Consider the following 19,735-nt stretch of genomic DNA (forward strand, 5'->3'; position numbering starts at 1 on the left):
AAAGAGATCCAATTAGCTTTCTCTGTAGAATGTAATTTCACTTGATGGCAAAACAGACCCTAAGAAGTACTGGATCAAATATTCATGTTTATCACTACCTATGATCGTTTTTAAGCACATTAACAGATTCAGAAATGTATGTCTCAACAACATTTATTCTTATTGAAAAAGCATACGTGTTCAACTCTCTATACAGTGACTAGGTCCCATGATGGTGTTTAAGAGCTATTTTGTGCATTGAAATATTTATTTTCAAGTGCAGACAAGGAGGGTGTGTATTACTCAGTTGTAGAGCACCTGCTTAGCATGAACAATGTCCTGGATTCAGTCCCCAGTACCTCCAAAAAATAAATAAAAATAAGTGCATATTTAAAAATAAGAATAATGTTATATAAAAAAAAGCAGACTAAAAAGCACTGCAATCTATATGCTACAATTATACTAAAAAAAAAGTGTTTCTTTCAAATATTGACTATATGCCAATCACAGAGACTCTCACAAATCACACCTGAACCATCACGTGTGATTCTCAACAACCCTAAGTAGACACGGATGAGAAACCCGGCACTGAGGATGAGGAGACGGAGCTCGGAAGATCCGGGGACTCTGACCGTCCTGCTCCCCGTGACACCACGTCAACCCAGGGCAAGCTCTGACAGACCTGCTCTGAGGGGACACCCAGCTGCATGGAACCTTGGGGCATTGGGGAGTCCCAGAAAACACTAAAAATTGTTCAGTGAAAAACCAGCTCAAATATATTACACTTTGCCACATCCTTTAAAAAGGGAAAATGACTGAGACCTTTTTGATGCCTCCGTGTCCTTTCTGCCATCATCAATTATTTGCCCTCTCAGGGTGACCAGTGAAGAACTGGACCCCATATGAAATGCACTCAGATGGAAGAGCTTTTAAAGTTATTTTAAGAAGTTTGTAAGACCCTGTCTATGCCTCACACAGGTGGTCATCCATCACTTCTCACCGGTGTGGACGTACCACCTGAAATCACTCCTTTCTGCTTTTTAAAATCCCTTTATCTAATCCAGGCTTTTCAACAGCAAAGAAGCACCTCAACCACAGACACTGGACAGCTTTTCACCAAACGGACTCGAACAGCCCATTGTACTATCTGGAAACCCTTTTCTTCTATTAAAACCACTTCCAGGTACTTCATCATTTTCTGATTGGTGGACTTGGCCTCTGACTGGCCTACTCAGAGAGCTCCCAGCCTCACATGCGGGGGTGGGAGAGGACCCTGCTGTTTGGGGAAATCAGTGAGGAAGGCGGACATACTCCCGCCAGGTCTGCAAGGGTAGAATTGCCACAACGTGCTCAGAAATTATACCATCATCACCCCTGGGGTCCCATGGACTTGTTTCACATTAACCAAACTCATGACACACTGATGAAAGAAAACCAGAAACTTAACTTATTAATGTAACAGAAGACGTGAAACTATGAACCAGACTGAAATATCAGAGTTCAACCATGAGTAAATTTTCTCAATGGCCTAATCACGGGGAGGCAGTCACATGGCAAGCATGGACAGAAACAGAGCAGGAAGGGTTTCTAGATTAACTCAATGGACTAAATTTCTGTTATAAGAACTGATCTACTGCCTGGAAAACAAATAACGCCAATCACGATTCACTCTCTGTGGACAGTGGCCAATACATGACTATGAGCATCTGTGTAACTCTCTTTTCCCTGTCCTTTCTGGGCTAAAATATGCACAGAGGTACAAAGATTCAGGGATGCAGATAACACTAAACACCCAAAGCCCATCTCTGGGAGCCTCAAACCAGTAAGCCAGGGTTTAAATACCAGCTCTGCCACTTACTAGCTCTGTGATTTTGGCCAACTTACCCTCTGTGTGCCTCAATTTCCACACTGTAAAACTGGGATAACAATCAAACCTTCCTTACTCGCTTGTTGAGAAGATTGAAGGATTCATTTCTGTAAAACTCTCAGAAAAGAATGTAGCACATTTTGGGTGTTCAACAAATGTCAAATTAATATCAAAGTGATTTACAAGTCTCCCTTCTAATCATCTTATGTGTTTCCTGGCTAGTATAAGTCCCAAAGAAAATCCTTATTACTCCTTTTATAAACTCTTGGGGAGGACCCTTCTCTTCCATCCCACCACCTGTTTAAACCGAGGGAGGGAATGCCTCCTAACCACTCCTCTGGGCCATGGAGAGTGCTTCTCCATTCACACCCCTGGCCCCTGGCCAACAGCTAGCCCTCGTCACACTAACAGAGTGAGGTGTGAGTCCGGGGAGACAAGCAGGGCATTTGAAACCCTTCCTTTCCCTCCAGTGTTGATCACCATTGGGAAGCACTTGGGATGCTCGGCTTCATGACAGGACAGCTTTGTGCATGAACGGGCAGGTCCTCTCAAGGGAAGGCTAGCTATGTCACAGAGCTACATGGGACAGGGTGAGTCTCTAATTCTGGGACACAGTATCATGACACGCATTTTCCCACAGCCCTGAAGTTCATGGAGAACGTGGCTTCATCAGTAACAAATAAGACATTTATCGCCTGCCTACTCTTTTGTGTCATCTCTCAGTTGGCTGCTGGAGACAACATGTGTATAAGTATTGGATCCCTTTAAGCCCCAAAATATATGAAGTAACAAAGAATTCTGTGGCTTAACGTTGGTTCAGGGCGACTGTGTAACAGTTCTGACTCTGCTGATGCTTAATTATGGGTATAGGAACTAAGGAACCTCCTCAAATATCTTTCAGCATAAAACCAGCTTTTCTTATTTTCCTGTTTCTTAGTAATTGCCAAAGACTCTCAAATGATGGCTTCACACAAAAAAGCAGCTAAAGTTTATGAGCCCTCTTGACATACCCACTGTGGTAAACACTTTACATAATTTCTAATTCTCACAATTCTACAAAGCAGATATGAATGTCCCCATCTCACAGACAAGGGAAAAACTCAGAGCAAACTGACTCAGGCTCACGTGGCTCAGTGGCAGCACGTGCACGAAAACCCAACTCAAAAATCTACACCCCTTCGTATATGTACCAAACCTCCTACCACCCATTAACACACAGCGGCGGAGTCAATACTCAGGGAACTCAATACACTTTTCAGCTTTAAGGTGCTCCAGAGGCCGCTTCTAGCTGTTTTATAAAATCCCGGCTCACTGACTTCTAACACTGGAAGAAAAGACCGATTTTGCCATTGTTTGCACAGCAAGTCTGAAATGTTCACAGCGAGATGACAGAATAAGTCTAAGACATAAGCAGAATAATTTTTCCAGGTAGACAGACATAATGGACATTGTGCTATTCTGAAGCACTAAGCAACGGAATCAAAACAAAATAACATTTGTTAAGCCTTCTTTTGCAAAAGGAATATTAAGACTGTTAGAAGTTGCAACAGCGCCACCTATGGATAAAATGACCTTCCAGGTTGCCGGGAAAGATTCAACACTAAAATTGCCTGTAGGATCAGAAAAGAGAATCAGATAACTAAAAGCTTATGTAGCACATACTGCACTTTGCTTCGGGGGAAGGGAAGGGTATTCAGTATTTAATCTGACATTGCTAATACTCCTGAATATAAACAAAAGACATAGGTTCATGGAAACTCATCTTAGAAGAGGAAAGAATCCAGTCCAGCCACTTCATTTTACAGGAGGGGAAACTGAGACATGGGTTCTGTCCTGCAATCGGCAGCAAAGCTCTCCCAGGCCTCATGTCTTGCACTGTAGCATAAACCAACAGATCTGTACTAGGCCTATATTCATAAAAGTCACGTTTGTATTTTTCCAACAGTAGGTTATCTAAGTATCTTGCAAAATAATTCTCAAAGAGCCAGGATATCATACAAGATTGATGAAATACAAAAACATTTATTTACATAATAAAACAGCATGAGCTTTATTCTATTAAAAAAGTGACTTGTTAAATCAATGTTTTGATATTTTAAACCTGTTAAGAGTGCAGGAAAAAAAATCAAAATTTTGCTTAATCACAAAAGAGAGAAGCTTATTCCCTGAAAATGATCAATGTGGATTTTACTAAACTTAATGAATCTGGTCAGAATTCCACGAATTTAAATGTCTGTGTGGATGGTTACACGGCAACATGAATTCTGAGTTGTAACAATACATATTCTGTGTAAATAATATTCAAGGTCGTCTGATTAAGGCAATTTAACTAGTCCCTGTCTCACTAGTATGATACAGATTTCATTAAAACTTCATACTACACTAAAAAAAAAAAAAAAGAATCCTTGTTACTTTAAACCATATTCAAATATATCATATATATAAATATTATAAATATTGAATATGCATCAGAAATAAGCGACACTCTTTAGTATTCAGAGTTGATCCTTCTAAAATATCTGTCATTCTGACAGCACATTTTTATTAAGCACCTCTTGGGTTCTTTGTATACAAGGCGTCTAACTCTCACAGTCAGACAAGTTAAACGATATTACTCAAATTTCACAAATAAGGAAATGTACTTAAGCCATGAAAACAACTTACATATTCACCATCAGGAAAGAAAAGAGTAAATATTTTACTTATAATATTCACTGACAATCTTTTCTTCCATATTAAGACTACATAAAACCAATTCAGTCTTTGTAAGTATTTCTGTCAATAAGGGCCAATAGAGAAAAACAAGTAACATCATTAACAGTGGTTGGACTTTCAAAGCCCACTTCTCTTTGGCTCTATAATTGTTTTTAATGTTTTGTTTTTTGTGCTAACAGACCACTAAATTAAAAAAATTAACTTTTTAAGTAATTACCTGAGAATTAAACATTTGTGAAAATGTACAATTTTAATTTATGACACTCTGTCTCACATTCTCACTGGTGTCTCTCCTTTGAAGTCCTCATAAGGCTGAGATCACTAAAATCGGCCATTTATGGAGTCACAGCAGTTCAGGTAGCCACTCAACGGGAGGCTGATTAGAGGAGCAATTAAGAATGCATCCTGTGCAGCCTGGGTTCCAGCACCGAGCTAGCCACCGCCAGCTGGGTGTGATTTAGGACAAGCTGCTCCATCTCTCAATCCCTCAGCTGCAAAAAAGGAGACACTGATACCTACCCTCAAACACCTGCTATGAAGTAAAACATGAGGAAAGCATTTTAGTGTTAGGTAGGTGTCCACTCAGAGCGAGTTTGGTCATTATGATGATGAGGATGGCTGTTAATAAATTAAGCTAGACCAAAAAGGAGAAATCACCTTAAAGGAGAAACATTTTAATTCAATCAGCATTTCCTTTTGGATGGATTGCAGAATGTTCTATTGATGTTTTTAATAAACCAAGTTTTGTCCATTAATTATAGATTTACAGGTTCATGGACAAGTCTCCAGAAAAAGAATTAGAGGCCTCTAACCTCTGAATACTAAGAAAGTAAATTAAAAAAAATCATTTGGGAGATTATACCTCATTTGGGAGAGTATGTGCTTAGCATGCATGAGGCCCTCAGTTCAGTCCACATAAACTCCATTTAAAAACTTTCTTTTTTAAGAAATGGAGAATTAAAGCAAAAAGATGGAGGAATACAGAATATTTTAGAGACTCATCTCAGATTTAAGATGGGGAGAAAACATCCATTTCTCAGAGGAAATCTTGAGAACTATGTAAACAGTATCTGAGATGTCTAGTCTTCTAACATTATTCATGAATTCATATTACCAAGTCTTAAAACTACCTGATAACCCACAGAGGTGATACTGATCGTAACACCTGCCAACACGGATCGAGCTCCCGCTAGGACTGCTCTGTTCTGACATCTCTGCTCCTGAGGCCTGACCAGGCTGAGAGCACTAAATTCGGTCATTCATGGGCATCTCGTGTAAGTCCTCCATGTGTGCTTCTAACTCTCCCCTCACCAGCCCCTCTGAGGGAAGCACTGTTATCATCATCCCCACCTGCAGATAAGGCCACTGAGGCACAGAGACTAAACCCTTTCCAGGTCACATTGGCATTAAAGGACGTCTGTATTTCTGCTGTTTTGCTTTTGACAAAGTAATCTGAGATATCAATTCAAGGGAGACTGTTAAATAGTCAAGTCTGTCAGGTCTTCACCTCAAAGAGCAGATACTATAAATTCCTGATGTAGGATGAGGCTGCCGCCACAAACTGACTCAGCTTGAAATTAATATCCAAGGTGAAGCAGCGGATTCACGTAAATATTCACGACTGTCAACTCCGCTCACGGGTCTGGGCCCTTCACTGCCTGAACGGGGGTGAAATCCCCACCCGTGTCAGGGAGGGACTCGCAGCTCTTCCGGGACTCACCCAGGATTCACGGGCTGTTTCCCCCCACAGGCTGTCCTCAACGATTAAAAAGCTCTCAAGATTTTTACACCATGCAAAACTGAAAGACATTTCTGCAGATGGAGCACTTTCTCAGGCTTAAACCTTTTTTGCCTACACTCAGCAAGGGGCAAAAAAAAAAAAAAAGAAACATGACTCTACAAAGTCTCTGACCCTCACCACTCACGGGAGTAGAATGGCCACAGCAGCAGATGAGTCTTCTCATTGCACGATGAGAACAAAATAAAGCCGCCCCAACAACAGGCAATCCCAGAGACAGAGCTCAGCAGTCTTCTGCACACTCACAGTTGTGCAGCCCTCACCACCATCTATTTCCTGAACACTTCATCACCCCAGAAGAAACCTCCTGTCACTAACAGTCACTCCCTAATCCCCCTCCACCCAGCCCCTTTCAACCATCACCTGCTCTCTGCCTCTGCATGTGCCTTTTCTGGGCATTTCAGATCACTGAAATCAACAATATGTGGCCGTTTGTGTCTGCTTCCTTTCACTTAAAATGCTGTTTTCAAGGCTTGTCCATTTTGAAGTTGTATCAGCATCTCTCTCTTTCTTTTTTTTTTTTTTTTGAAACCGTTAAAGTTTATTAGAAGGTAGTAAGTACTATCAAAAAGAGTACGGTGGAGCATAAGTGATTGGGTTTCAAAGGGAAAAGTGCGGGTTGAACAGTCAGGGAGGAGTTCCCAGAACAGGTGGCCTTTTTCATTTTCCTCTTTATTTGTTTTTTCTTTTTTATTCACTCTTACATGTGAATAATGTTCCACAACATGGAGATACTACATTCTGTTCTTCCATTCAGCAGCTATTTTTGGACGAAGTCCAGTAGAATGAGTGTAAGATGTGACTATCATGGATGGCATTTAAGCAAAGGGCAAGACGTGCTTTCAAAAAACAAGCCAACAAACAGAGGCACAAGGAAATTCAGTGCGTTTCTGAGCAAAGAGCATGCTTGCTTCGGCAGGACTACCGTGCAGGGCTGGGGCGGATACTGGCAAGAATCACGGTGAGGGAGTCACCTGAGAAAACTCCCCACTGCAAGCAGCTCAGCCAATTCTCCCTCACCCTGTATTGTTAGAGCCATGTTTCTAGGTTACTCTTATTTCAAGTAATAGTACTTTAACTGCACATCTGATCATCTGCCTCAGACCACATTACCTAGAAGCCACAGAAAATCATTCACTGACCGGAGCAGCTCCAGGACATAACGGTGATGGATCAGGGAGTCCAGCAGCATTCCAGCCTGCAGGCACAAACCCCACATGTGCCCTGGTGATGTCCAGAAAATAAAATGCATGGAAATATCTCATTGCTGGTACACGACATCTGCCCTCAAATTGCCCCAAAATCATGCTGGCAAAGCACTACTCAAACTTTTCACTCCAAAAAAAAAAAAAATTCTAAGAAGGCAAATTTAGGCCCTTCCATTAAAAACCAGCAACCATCACTGCCAGTATCTGAGCTGGAATTCTCCTGACTTCAAAAACCACCACGCAGTTACTTTTCAAACGTGATAGTCATATATGTATTCCACGTAGATGATATTACAGTAGGATTTTTCTTTTCAAAATTTCCAGTTGCAACATTAGCACAAGAAATTTTATGTTTCAGCTTTAAAAAAATCAATTATCCTCCACTTTCTTAATTTTGAACCTATTATTATTTTATAAAGGGAGCTATGCTGCATATTATAAACCAACTGTTTGGTTTCTGCAAATAAGACCTTTATGACCTCACTATTTCAGAGCAAACTTTAAGGATGTTTTGAGAGGTGGGGCCTGGGGCGCTCACTAACAGCTTTTTAAATACTGACAAGTATGTGCTCTTAAGTAATGCAAAGGCTCTAACTCCACACTAGCTCAGAAAACAAAGAAACTGCACCAAAGACTTACTTTAACATTTTAATATATTCCTATTGTTTTGAATATTAAAGTTCTTAAAAGATATGATTTTTTTGAGAAAGCCAACAGCTGTATTAAATTTCCTCTCACCAAGAAAGCAATCTTTATCAAGAATAAAAACCCCTATAGAAATTGAAATGACGGGATGTTTCTAGCTAAGTGAACATGCAGATCAGAACACAAACCTAAATCCTATCAGATCTCACTCGAACGAGTTCAACAAAGTCTTGGGCTACCCTGGAACTTAGCTCTTCTTTTCCAAAAGTTGGCTGAGCTAAGATCATCACACAAGGCAGGGAAGGAAAGAAGAGGAAAGTCCACCTGGCAGCCTCCATCTGTTTTCTTCCAGCCAAAAGTCGCCTCTAGGGTCGCCCTGCTAACAAGTCCTCCCCATAAGGAAATCCGGCATCCACACTGCCCCTGCCTTCCCCAAGCAGTCCCGACGCCTCTCTCCCAGCCTGTGAATGTTCTTCTAATGACCCCCCCTGTTGGTGGCACCCTTCCCCTCTTCCCTGCTACACACACACACACACACAGAGCCACAGCAGTCTTCCCAAATCACAAATTTGATTACATCACCCCCACTTCAAACCCTTCAGAGGCTCCCTGGTGGAATTCTAGCCCCACCCCAGACACTGCTTGCCCAGCCTCACCTCAGTACACAGGTCCCCAGTGACCTCAGGGGCCCCCTGACTTGCTCCTACTCCCCACTTGTCTCCAGGCTCATTTTGACTGTTTCCCAAGGAAGCCTTCCCTCCTTCCAACTAGCACAATTTGTTCCTCTATTCCAAGAACATTCTAGGCTAAGTCAACTTCTGACAATGCTAAGCTCACAAGAAGCAAATACATTTTGCTTACTAATGTGGGTCCACCCTCTCTCCCCTAGACACACAGAAGTGCACGTGTTATGAATAAATGAATGACGGGGTGGGTCTCAAAGGGACAGACATACCTACTCTCACCCGTCCCTACCCTTGTGTCTGTAGAATATCAGAAGAAAAACCAGAATTACCTTTACTGAGGGTCACTTTCTGATGACACCCTTCACTGACTACTGTGTCAGTTCTAGTAAAACCCAAGCTCTTCCAAAGCCCTCCATCCCGGACTCTCTCCAGTGTCCTCACCAGCAGGGGCACCTTCCACCCTGGACCACACAGGGCACTCTCCCCGTTTCCCCACGCCCAAAGCCTCCAGGCATCTGCCCGGGCTGCACCTGCCACCTGAGCCACATTCTTGACTACTTCTCCTGGCTGACACTCTGTCCTCACAAATGAATATAGAGTCCATTTCTTCCAGGAAGTCCTCTCTGATAATGTCCTTTAGGTCTTGGTTGGGCTTCATCTATAGCAGCAGTACATGGTGACCAACTGGGTGTTTGCCCGCTCCTTTGAGACCACGAACTCTTGGGGGCCACGTGGGAAGGAGTGAGAGATTACAAGAGGGGTGTGGGAAGCAAAAAGCAAAAATCACAGCCCAAGTCCCAAATTCAAAGATACTTTCTCAGGAAAAATTATAAACAATTTCACACGTGTGCAATTTGGCTACTGTTTTTGTGGCTTGTGGACAGCAAGAACTTGGTGTTCTAGTCCAAAACCCAGATTACATGCAAAGAAATGTATATATTCATATCCAAAGGAAACCAGAGCTGCTCAAAAACAGTTTGCAGTTAGAATTGAAAGGAACTTTGATAAAGGCAATCTCTCTCTCTCTCTTCCTTCTTTTCTGGCATCATATAATTTTAGAAGTATTTGCGTGACCAAGAGATGGCTACAGCCCGTGATTCTTCACTGGAGTGTTTGGGGCTGAGGAAGACCAGATTACATTCACTGCGTAAATGCAATCACACCAACACACTGATAGGTGCCGTGGTGGTGGAGATGATGTTCCAAAGCAGGCAACCTTATTCTGTAAGAGAACTCTAAATAGAAAGTAAGAAATGCAATGTTCTGCAGTCAATTTCATTTGCTATATGGGTCATTAATTGATAGTATATCTTGTCTAATGAAACCCAAAAATAAATTGTCAACGTCGATTTTCTTCATCTGACCATTTTATGCTAACTTTGGATATTAAACCCTCACTCCATAAGTAAAACTCAGGCCTACGCTGCAGCAGTTACATCCCGTGGAAGAAAGCCGATCAAGGGAGAACTGGAGAGTTTCCCTTCAGAAGCTGCTAAGTCTGGTTTTGCACCTGTACGTGATTTGCAACCACGTCATCGAGAATGGAGAAAACCTAACAACTGTGGGGCGAAAAGCACTGAGGTGCTTCAGAAAAATCAAAGAACGCTGAGCTTTGTGAAACAGTCCTGAGGCACTTAAATCGTACTTTTTCTGAAAGGCTCCAAAACTGACCCAATTCACCATTCCAGGTTCAACAGGGAGGTACCGGATTTAGTAGAGAAAACATGCCCTTGAAGTCTGACAAGGCCTTGCTTGAATTCTGCTGCAGCATTTACTAGCCACTAAATGGACCAATTCCTTAACCCTCTAAGAAGGCTTCCCGATCTGCAAAAGGGGGCTGCCACCGCCCACCTGGGAGGCATGGATGAGAACGCAACACGCAAGTAGGGCTGCCGACTGGTACCTGACACGGGGCCTGACTAGTTTCCCTCCGCTGCCCTTCTCCCCCTTTAAACTTGCACTGTTCCCCCGGTAAGGATCAAGACCACGGAACAGAATGCCCGATTTTTCTGTGTATCCCCGGATACATGACTTACCCTTAGGAGGCCAGAAAAACTGCTTCCTCCCCAGTCACTATCAACGTTCTTAAGATTCTGGGTATTTTTAACTCTATTTTCCAGGGAGACTATTCCAGAACTTTCCAAGCACCATTCTCCAGGTTGGCTCCCCTCCCAGCACCCATCCTTTCTCACTTCAGATACTCTGTATGATTGCCGTCTGTTCATGGGAAAGCGAGTCCGGTAGGGTGGGGACTCCCAAGGACTCCCCCCTCCCTCACAGGTGAGTGTGACTACCTTCTGCTCACTCCTCACTCCAACTCCAACTTCTAAGAAGTCTACCCTCCAGGACCCTGCAGACTCTGCATCTTCCCAAGACACACACGTGGCCACGACCCTCCCTTCAGATTTCTTCCTGGCTGGCCCTGCACACCCCCCGGCCCCTTAAAGATAAATGGCATTAGGCTGAAAATCGCAAATGCCGCTGACTGACACACCAAAGCTGCATGGTCTGGGCTTTCCTCCAACACAGGCAGGGCCCTGCCCCCCCTCAGCCTCAGTCTGCAGCTCTCGAGATGATCTAATTCACATGCAAGGCTATGAACACCAGCTAAGAATGACGACTCCCAACGTGTATCTATAGTCCGGCTCCTTCACCTGAGCCACAATCTCATAGACACGAGTGCCTCTTTGAAGTCCTAACTTGGATGACAAATGGCATCTTAAAAATGCCTCATGTTCACCATTTACTCTGGAATTCGATTCCTGGCAGGTACCTCCCAGACTCCCCATTTTAGTAACAGCCCCAGCACCCAACTATGTGTTTGAGGTCACATTCAATTTCCAATGTTCCCTCCCCTAATCCCTGCCCTGGAATCAGTCCTATTATTTCCGTCGCTAAGCCCATCTCAAATGTGGTTCTACAGGGACCATGGCCGTAACCCCCCAAGTTCACAGCATGGTACACTGACTAACAGTCCTCCGTAGGGTGCTCCCTGGAGGGGGAGGCATCTCCTGCCGCTGGTCACCTCAGAAGGCACTGGATTCTCACAAAGGAGGCCCAGGAGAAGGGACTCAAGGTTCTCCCGTGGTCTGAGCTTTGAAGGGCCCGAGGTCTGGGGGAGCTCCTAATTAGCAGACACACTTGCCAGTGAGCAGATGAGGATGGAGGAACCCAGGCAAGGCTGTTCTCACTCCAACCCCTGGGCTCTCGGGAGCCACGGGAAAGGCCTGTGTTCAGGGCACAGCCCGGCCATCACAGATCCCAGCCAGCATTAGCCAACACGGACAGCCTAGTCTCCTTCTAATTGTGACACTTACTTCTGTTCTGTTCCCCACCCAGAATGTGATGGACTCATTCAGGTATTATGGCCTGTCTCAAGCGATACAAATTCAGTGATAAATGAAGTGTCCACATTTGGACCAGAGCATGAAAGGAGAAACAAGGCCTCATGTTCAGCATGATGGTGGTGGCCAAACCCTTCCACCGAGTGAGATGAACCATGATGGGGGTGAGAATCCAAGGTCCTAGGTCGGCCAAAACATCTTCCTTCAAGGTTGGCTGGGGTGTTGCAGACTCCCTACCGCAAACTAACTACACGGCCGTCAGTGGTGGACATCAGCTGCAACAGACACGGAGTCAGCTATTTATGCCAACATGGGTTAAAAGTAAAGGCCGGGGCAGGGAGGCCTGCACGGCTGCTGAGGCAAAGCACAGACCCGGCTCTGAATGCCCACTGGCTGGAGAAGAGAGGACGCTAAGGTCCCCTTTAGCGGTCGCTGTGTCAACAAGATCCAGGTGAGCCAGCTACTTAGGAGAAGGCCATGTTTTCCTGATACTCAGAAAATCCAGCCTCGTAAAGGGAACACAAGAGTGGCATGGATTTTAGACCCACTTCTGCCCCTTTATGAAGGCAAAGTAAAGTAAATGGCACAGGGATGTTGAATGCAAAAAAAAAAAATTAAATAAGTAAACGGTGACTGCTTCCTCCAACATCGTCCCCTGCAGCTGCACACCCATGAGCCTGCCACTTTCTCACCAGTGACCGCTGGCCAGGAAGTGCCATCACGCACGTCACACAGTGACAGCCAGGAACCGCGTGAAGAGCACGTTTGTGTAAAAGCAGGAATCGAGCAAGATGCTGCAGAATTTGACTTGTCAAGATTAAATACTCCATGAAAAGAATCCCTCAGCAGCCGCCAAAATCAATTCGCATCTCACTTCTTCAAAACAATCAAACAAATTTAATAAGGGCGCATTTGTCACCAAATATAAGGAGGACCAAACAGGTTCCTCAAAGCAAGGATTTTAACAAGTATCAAACACCAGTGGGTGATGTGCTAACAAAGCAAATATTCCAAAAAATTAGAAAATAAAAAATGACTAGGATAATACATGGATCAAGGCAACTGTTAAGTTTTTGCTCTTTAAAGCGATGGAGACAGTACGGAGGGCAATCTGGATATTTCCTAATGCAGGGTGTGCACAGCCCACATTTTCAGACACAACAACATGCTCACTGGGCAGTACAAGAGAAAAAGAATAAAGAAAAAGGAAAAGAGGAACAAGAGAAAATTAGAAACACACAAGAACAAAAATGATTTTGACAGCATGTACAAGAATTTATGTGAGTGTGTGAGGCCAGGGATGCTGGGACGGTGAGACCCACACTCACCTCCTGCTCCAGGGAAGGCAGGGGCCTGAGGGGAGCGGTGCTGCCGGGGGACCCCAACGTGATCAGCGCCCCTAACCAAAACTCCACCTATATGCGTCTAGGCAGCTTTGAGCTACAAATTGTGGTCGCATTTCAGGCTGGACAGTTTTACTCACTTCCACCAAGAGTAGCAGGAGAGAATTAGGCTGTTCCTGTACCAAAGCATTGTTTAAAAAATTAATGACTGTGGAATAGTAAAAGAAAAAATTGAGTAAAAGTGACTGGAGGAGAATGTGCTTGACCCGAGCTCACTGGCCACGTTATCTCACTGACGTTAAGATGCTGGCTGAGCCCTTATGGTAGCAAAACAGACAGACCCACCAGGAGGGATGTTTAATGCGCTGCTGTATTTTGATGCCGAGAGCCATGCCTGGTACACGAGGTTCTGGGTAAACAATGGTGACAGTGTCAACCACTATGGGCTAAGCACACATCCAGCTACTCCGCCAAATCCCAAGGGCAGACTTCAAAAGGCAAAAACAAGTTGGCATTCTCTGGTGGGTCTGCAGAGTCAGAGCCAAGCAGTTGCTGAGCAAAAATGTCACCAGTGCCTCCTATGACAAAAGAGGAGGCACTGGCCTGGGGCTGGGGCAGGGCTCTAGGCTTCCACTGCTCACCAATCAATCTGTCCAGGGGGAGAACGTGGTCTCTGCGTATGTTGCACCTATGCACCTACCTTGACTGACGCCTGGGGGCTCAGCAGGTGGTGACATGTTAGGTGAACGGAGCCAGCCTCGGTGTAGCACAGTGCTGGCAGCTATGCCCTCAGCAGTGCCCAGGCTCCTAAACCTGACACCTCATCTCCAAGGAGCAGATGGGGAGTGCGGGCATGAAGATCACAGGGCCCTGTGAGGACAAGTACAGGCCATGACATGCCTTGCCCCTTCCTTAAGCCATAGAGTTATGTCCGGGAGGAACAGAAAATTCATCCAGAGCCCTCTAGGCACCTCACACACGTGGGGGACTCGGGTCCCCTGTGCCTATCACTCACAGGGCTGGTCTGGACATTCTTTTTATCAATTCTCTGGCATCTTCTCCTCCAACTTACCAATAACCAGAAAGTAGAATCTGATCTTAGTTAATTTCAAGAATCACAGAGCACCGCCTCCACAGTGGGCCCGGCAGCCGTGCCAGGTCCTCCGACCGTCACCTGTCAGACCGCCATGAGTACTCTCCAGACTCAAGGCCTGAGGCCGTAGGCCGTGGGCACACAGCTTCCCTCACTCTCCCCAGCAAAGGGGGACCACCTCTCGGCAAAGGCATGTCACCCTCTTCTGCACGAAGGACAGCACTATAGATACACGGGGAAACAGAGCAGATTGTGGAGGGGGGTAGGCAGCCCAGAAGAGCTCGTCTGTAATTCCGAGACAAAGTGGGGCCGTTGACTTAATCACAGGGACAAAGTGAGGATGAACATTTCCCTGCTCTTTCCCATACTCCGGGATACGCCTTTCCCTGCATAAGGAGTTCATTCGGAGGTCCCTGGCGGTGATTCTGATGTCCTAACATGGCATGCTGGCTGTCGGGCAGGAAGAGAGGGCCTGAGCCGAACAGGTGCTGGGCCTGGGAGGCAGGAGACACCGGCTCCAGCCCCAGCTCAACCAGCGCCTCGTTCTGCCTCTCGGGATTCAGCATCTCATCTACAAGCAAAGGGATGAGACTATCTAAAGACAGGCTGCCCAACATAAATGAAATGAGAGCCATGTAAGGAAAGTTTCCCAGTTGCCACATTTAAAACGGTAAACAAAGAAACAAACCAAGAAACAAAAAACAAATACTAGAAAATGATTTTAAGAACAAATCTTAAACTACTGTATGTAAAATACTATCATTTTGACATGTAATCAATATAGGAAGTGATAAGATAGTTTACATTCTTTTTACTAGACAAGTCTCAGCGTCTGATGTTCATTTGACCTACAGCAAATCTCAGCTCAGAGCAGCCTCCTCCCCAGCTCTCCTAGCATCAGTGGCTGTGGCTACTCTATTGGTCAGCAACTCCAGGGGTCCCACCAGGGTCCTGGCTGAAAAGCTGCAGTAAGTGTCCACAATAACCCTAAAAGGATCTCTCTGAAACAAAGGTGGATTCACTTTTAAATGTCTGTAAAGCGGCGGGCTGCACCTCCCTCCACCCTTGGCTACAAGAGAGTCCTCTTCCTTGCTGATCACTTTCTGGATGTAGGGAAGAAACCCGGCACACAGCCAGGGTGGACTGGCCTCCAGGTAAACTTACCTGCTTTCTGTGTCCAGTCCCATGATGTCCTCCTTCTCAAATGGGATGCAGAGAAGGAGGATCTTGTCCCCAGGATTGTCGGATGCACCGTCCAGCCACTTGGACTTGGGCAAGATGAAGAGTGACTCAGTGAAGTCGTCGATCCTCTTCTCCACCACCCTGCAGTCCTCGTAAATTGAAGGCCACTTCGGTGCGCGGCTGCTCGGCCACCTCCCCATGCAGCAGAAAGTCAAAGAGCTGAGAGTCATAGAGCGTGGTGCCATACAGCTCCTCTGCACTTGGAGCTTTTCGAAGCCTTGGCCGAGAGGCATTCAGTAATGATGACAAGGCCCAAGACCTTGCGGTGGGTCTGGAAGTCGCTCCACCCATTCTTGGGCGCATAGTGGTGCCTGTAGTGGATACAGTTTGCCCACTGGGAGCTGCACGGACTGATCTGACTCACCAAGGTGATTCACTTATAGATGCAAAAGAAATTCTCCTCTGAGATGATCCCCATGTGTTCGACCACCACAGGGAAAGTCTGGTGGTCCTCAGCACACTGCACGTAGTCAGGGATGCTCATGCTGCAGGCCCTGACGAGAGGGGAGAAGAGATCGAGGTACATACTGTACTGTGGGCTGCAGGTCCATCTGGGTTGCGATGACCTGGTGTGTACCAACCAGAAGGCAAGGGAAGCTCAAGTAAATCCGGAGGTACAGTTTGTCCTCAGAGTCTTCAAATGGCTACCGTAGCTCGGATCACATTACCCAGCTTTTGGTCTAGGCTTCCTGCCCTGCAGAGAAGGGTCATTTCTTGTTTTCTGTTTCCAAGCACCTACCAAGGCCCTGATGCAAAGTCACTGCTGAAAAATGCTGAATAAGGAAGTGAACAAAGGAAGTGCTTTCCCCAACCTCCTTCAGCAGAATATAAAGAAAAGGACTACAGTGGGATCAAAAGATCTGGTTTTCTATCCAATTTATTTGAACTCCTAAGCTTCAGAATAATGGATAAGAAAACTTGCCTTGGGGAGAAGGGTACAGTTCAGTGGTAGAGCACGTGCTTAGCATGTACGAGGTCCTGGGTTCAAACACCAGTACCTCATTTTAAAAAATGAAACAAATAAATAACCTAATTACCCTCCTGAAAAAATATTTTTTAATTCAAAATTCAAAAAAAAACCTTGCAATTGACACAACATTGTAAACTTGACTATACTTCAATTAAAAAAAAAATCTTTGTCTTACATGAAAATATCTGGATTACAGAAGTTTGCAAATGTAAAATGCCTAGGGTACCACCTGCATAAAAAGGGGTGACTGTAAAATTTAGTATTGCTCCTTTATGAGCTATATTTCCTTTGGGGGGGTTATAACTTCTTAGAGCTAATTTTCTCAGATTAAAAAATATAAATATTACCTGATTCTCAGGACTGCTGAAGAATCAGATAACCCTATGAAAGCATCTGACCCACAGAGGTTACTCAATAATATTTGTTGAATGAATGAATAAACCAGCAAAGTGAATGCTGCTCCCTGCCACAGACCATCATAATGGTACTGCCTGGAAATCCCAAGCCCACGTTCCACCCGTCTCGACACTAACCATGTGGGTGACCTGGTCAGGCCTGTGTGATTCTCTAAGCCCCAGTTTAATCGTGAATAAAATTAGGGCAATAAAACAAACCTCAAATTGTTAGTGAGTCAGTAATGAATTGTACCCAAAACTTTCAAGTTGGAACCATTAAGGAAAACTATACAAAGGGTCCATAGGCCCTCTCCATATTATCTCTTACAACTACATGGGAATCTACATTATATCTCAAAATAAAAAGTCTAATTTTTTAAAGAGGCTATTGAGGTTAAATGAGCTCACTGTCTCAAATAAGGAACACAAAGCACAAATAGGACAATTCCCAGCACATGAGATACACTCAGTTAACATTCCCACTCAACCCATTGGTCCCTCCAACTTCAGAGCAAGAGGATGGGTCCTCGTGGCAAGAGGCCACTGCACCTGAAGCTAACAAAACTAATGGTGCCCACTTCCAAGAGCTCCTGTCATCACCCTTGTTCTAATTTTCTATTTGTAATTTTTTTCTTTTTATTAAATAGAAACTCCCAATTGCATAGCCTTCACCTGACTAGACATCATGATGGCAGCCCTTCAAAACCTGACCACAGAGATCATGATGGCAGCCCTTCTTGGTGAAACAATAAAATGAAAATCCATTTCCACAAGACCTCTGTGTAAATCTACTAGGGAACTTAATCCTGGACTGAGGAAGAGGACTGGGGAGGAGGGGGCAATCAGGCGCACAGAAAACTATGGGCCACCTGTCCCACGATGGACTTTAGACTCAACCCTCACCCTCCAGGAAATTCAAAATACACACCGACAGATTGCTATGGACAAGATTTTTTTTTTTTAAACAAATCCCTGAATCCCTAGCAGGTCTTATTTCTACCGAAACACAAATGGATTATGTGTATAATGTTTCACAAAAGCCCTAAAATATTATCACGCCAACTTGACACATCAAGAAAAACTGAGGTAGAGAAGTTTATCACATTGTACATGATTAGAGAGAGGCCACGTCAGACACCGTATTTAAATCCAAGCCACTGCTCCAGTGCTCACACTAGAAAGTGTGACATACTGCACCTTTCCTGCCCTCTCCCTGCAAGAAATCTCTGAAGAGTCTTTTCTGTGCCACCTGGAATCACAATCACATCAATTTTCCACAAAGTGCTATGTCACTCCTTGGAGGCTGTATCAAAATCTAAAGGGTTGGGATGGGAGGAGTGATTTGCATTTTCTGTTTCTCAAAGGAAATATGGCTTTAAAAGAAACTGAAAAGCACATATCTAGTCTAAGCCCTCATTGTGCAGAGAAAAAAATGGAGGCTCAGAAGAGATGAGGAAAGGTCCTTATTAATAAATATATCCTCAGTGCAGCACCAAGCCAGCCCTGGGCACTGCTGGGGGAGGATCTGGGAGACCCAGGAGAATGAGTGTTAGAAAAAGGAAAGAGAATAAGCATAAAAGGCCCTGTCTCTACACCACCATACCATGGAATTCCACCAAATTACCAAGTAAGGGTGCAGCCAATATTAAGGTGGGCTAAGCAGGTTATAGAAACCTGGAAGTCTCAACCATATTGGAAATTCCAACATTTACTATGTTTTTTTCCCAGTTCAAGCATCAACTCAGTGGGAACTCTGTACCAGGGACTACACGAGGCCTGGAGTTCTCCCAAATACAGACCTCTATTACCACGTGTACAAACCACATAAAGGCCACCAGAAGAAAAGCACCCACAGATGGAATTACTGAAACTGAAAGCAGCCAACCAGCATAAATTACTAAGAAAAATGGTGCTCCTAGAAATGGACTCATGGACATAGAAAGCCAACTGTGGTTAGCAGGCAGGAAAGGGGGGATTAACAGATACACGTTAATAAATATAAAATAAATGACAAGGACCTACTATATAGCACAGGGAACTATATTCAATTTCTTGTAATGAGTTGTACTAAAAACAATCTAAAACATATTTATACACATATGCATATGTTCATAACTGAATCTCTGCTGTACACCTGAAACTAACATTGTAAATTGACTACACTTCAAAAAAATTAATTTAAAAAAATAAGTAAAAATAAAAGCAACGCCATTAAGGAAAAATAAAAGAACACTCTAATCCCCTTAGCTGTAGCTGCTGAATATTTTTAGTTGCAAGCACCAAGTCCACTGGATCACTCCAGCACTGGCTGTCACTCTTTCTGACCATCAGAGAGTCACTTGGCTTCACTGAGGTTAATTTTCTCTTCTGTGAAAGGCTACAGTTGCAACTAATGATGTATAGAATCTCATCATTCACAAGCCCAACAATTAGTGAGGACTTCCCATGGG

At 44.3% G+C, this 19,735-nt stretch overlaps 1 long non-coding RNA gene across 1 annotated transcript in view; it reads right to left on the reverse strand.

The window, feature by feature from the left end:
* Positions 1-19,166, reverse strand: part of LOC141575939 (uncharacterized) — a 59,874-nt gene extending 40,708 nt beyond the window's left edge. The window contains exon 1 of the long non-coding RNA XR_012504049.1: positions 15,843-19,166. This is a non-coding gene — a long non-coding RNA (uncharacterized LOC141575939). The remainder of the gene's footprint in view (positions 1-15,842) is intronic.
* Positions 19,167-19,735: the final 569 nt, after the last annotated feature.

This window comes from Camelus bactrianus, chromosome 34 (assembly GCF_048773025.1).
Source record: "Camelus bactrianus isolate YW-2024 breed Bactrian camel chromosome 34, ASM4877302v1, whole genome shotgun sequence".
Taxonomy (NCBI): Eukaryota; Metazoa; Chordata; class Mammalia; order Artiodactyla; family Camelidae; genus Camelus; species Camelus bactrianus.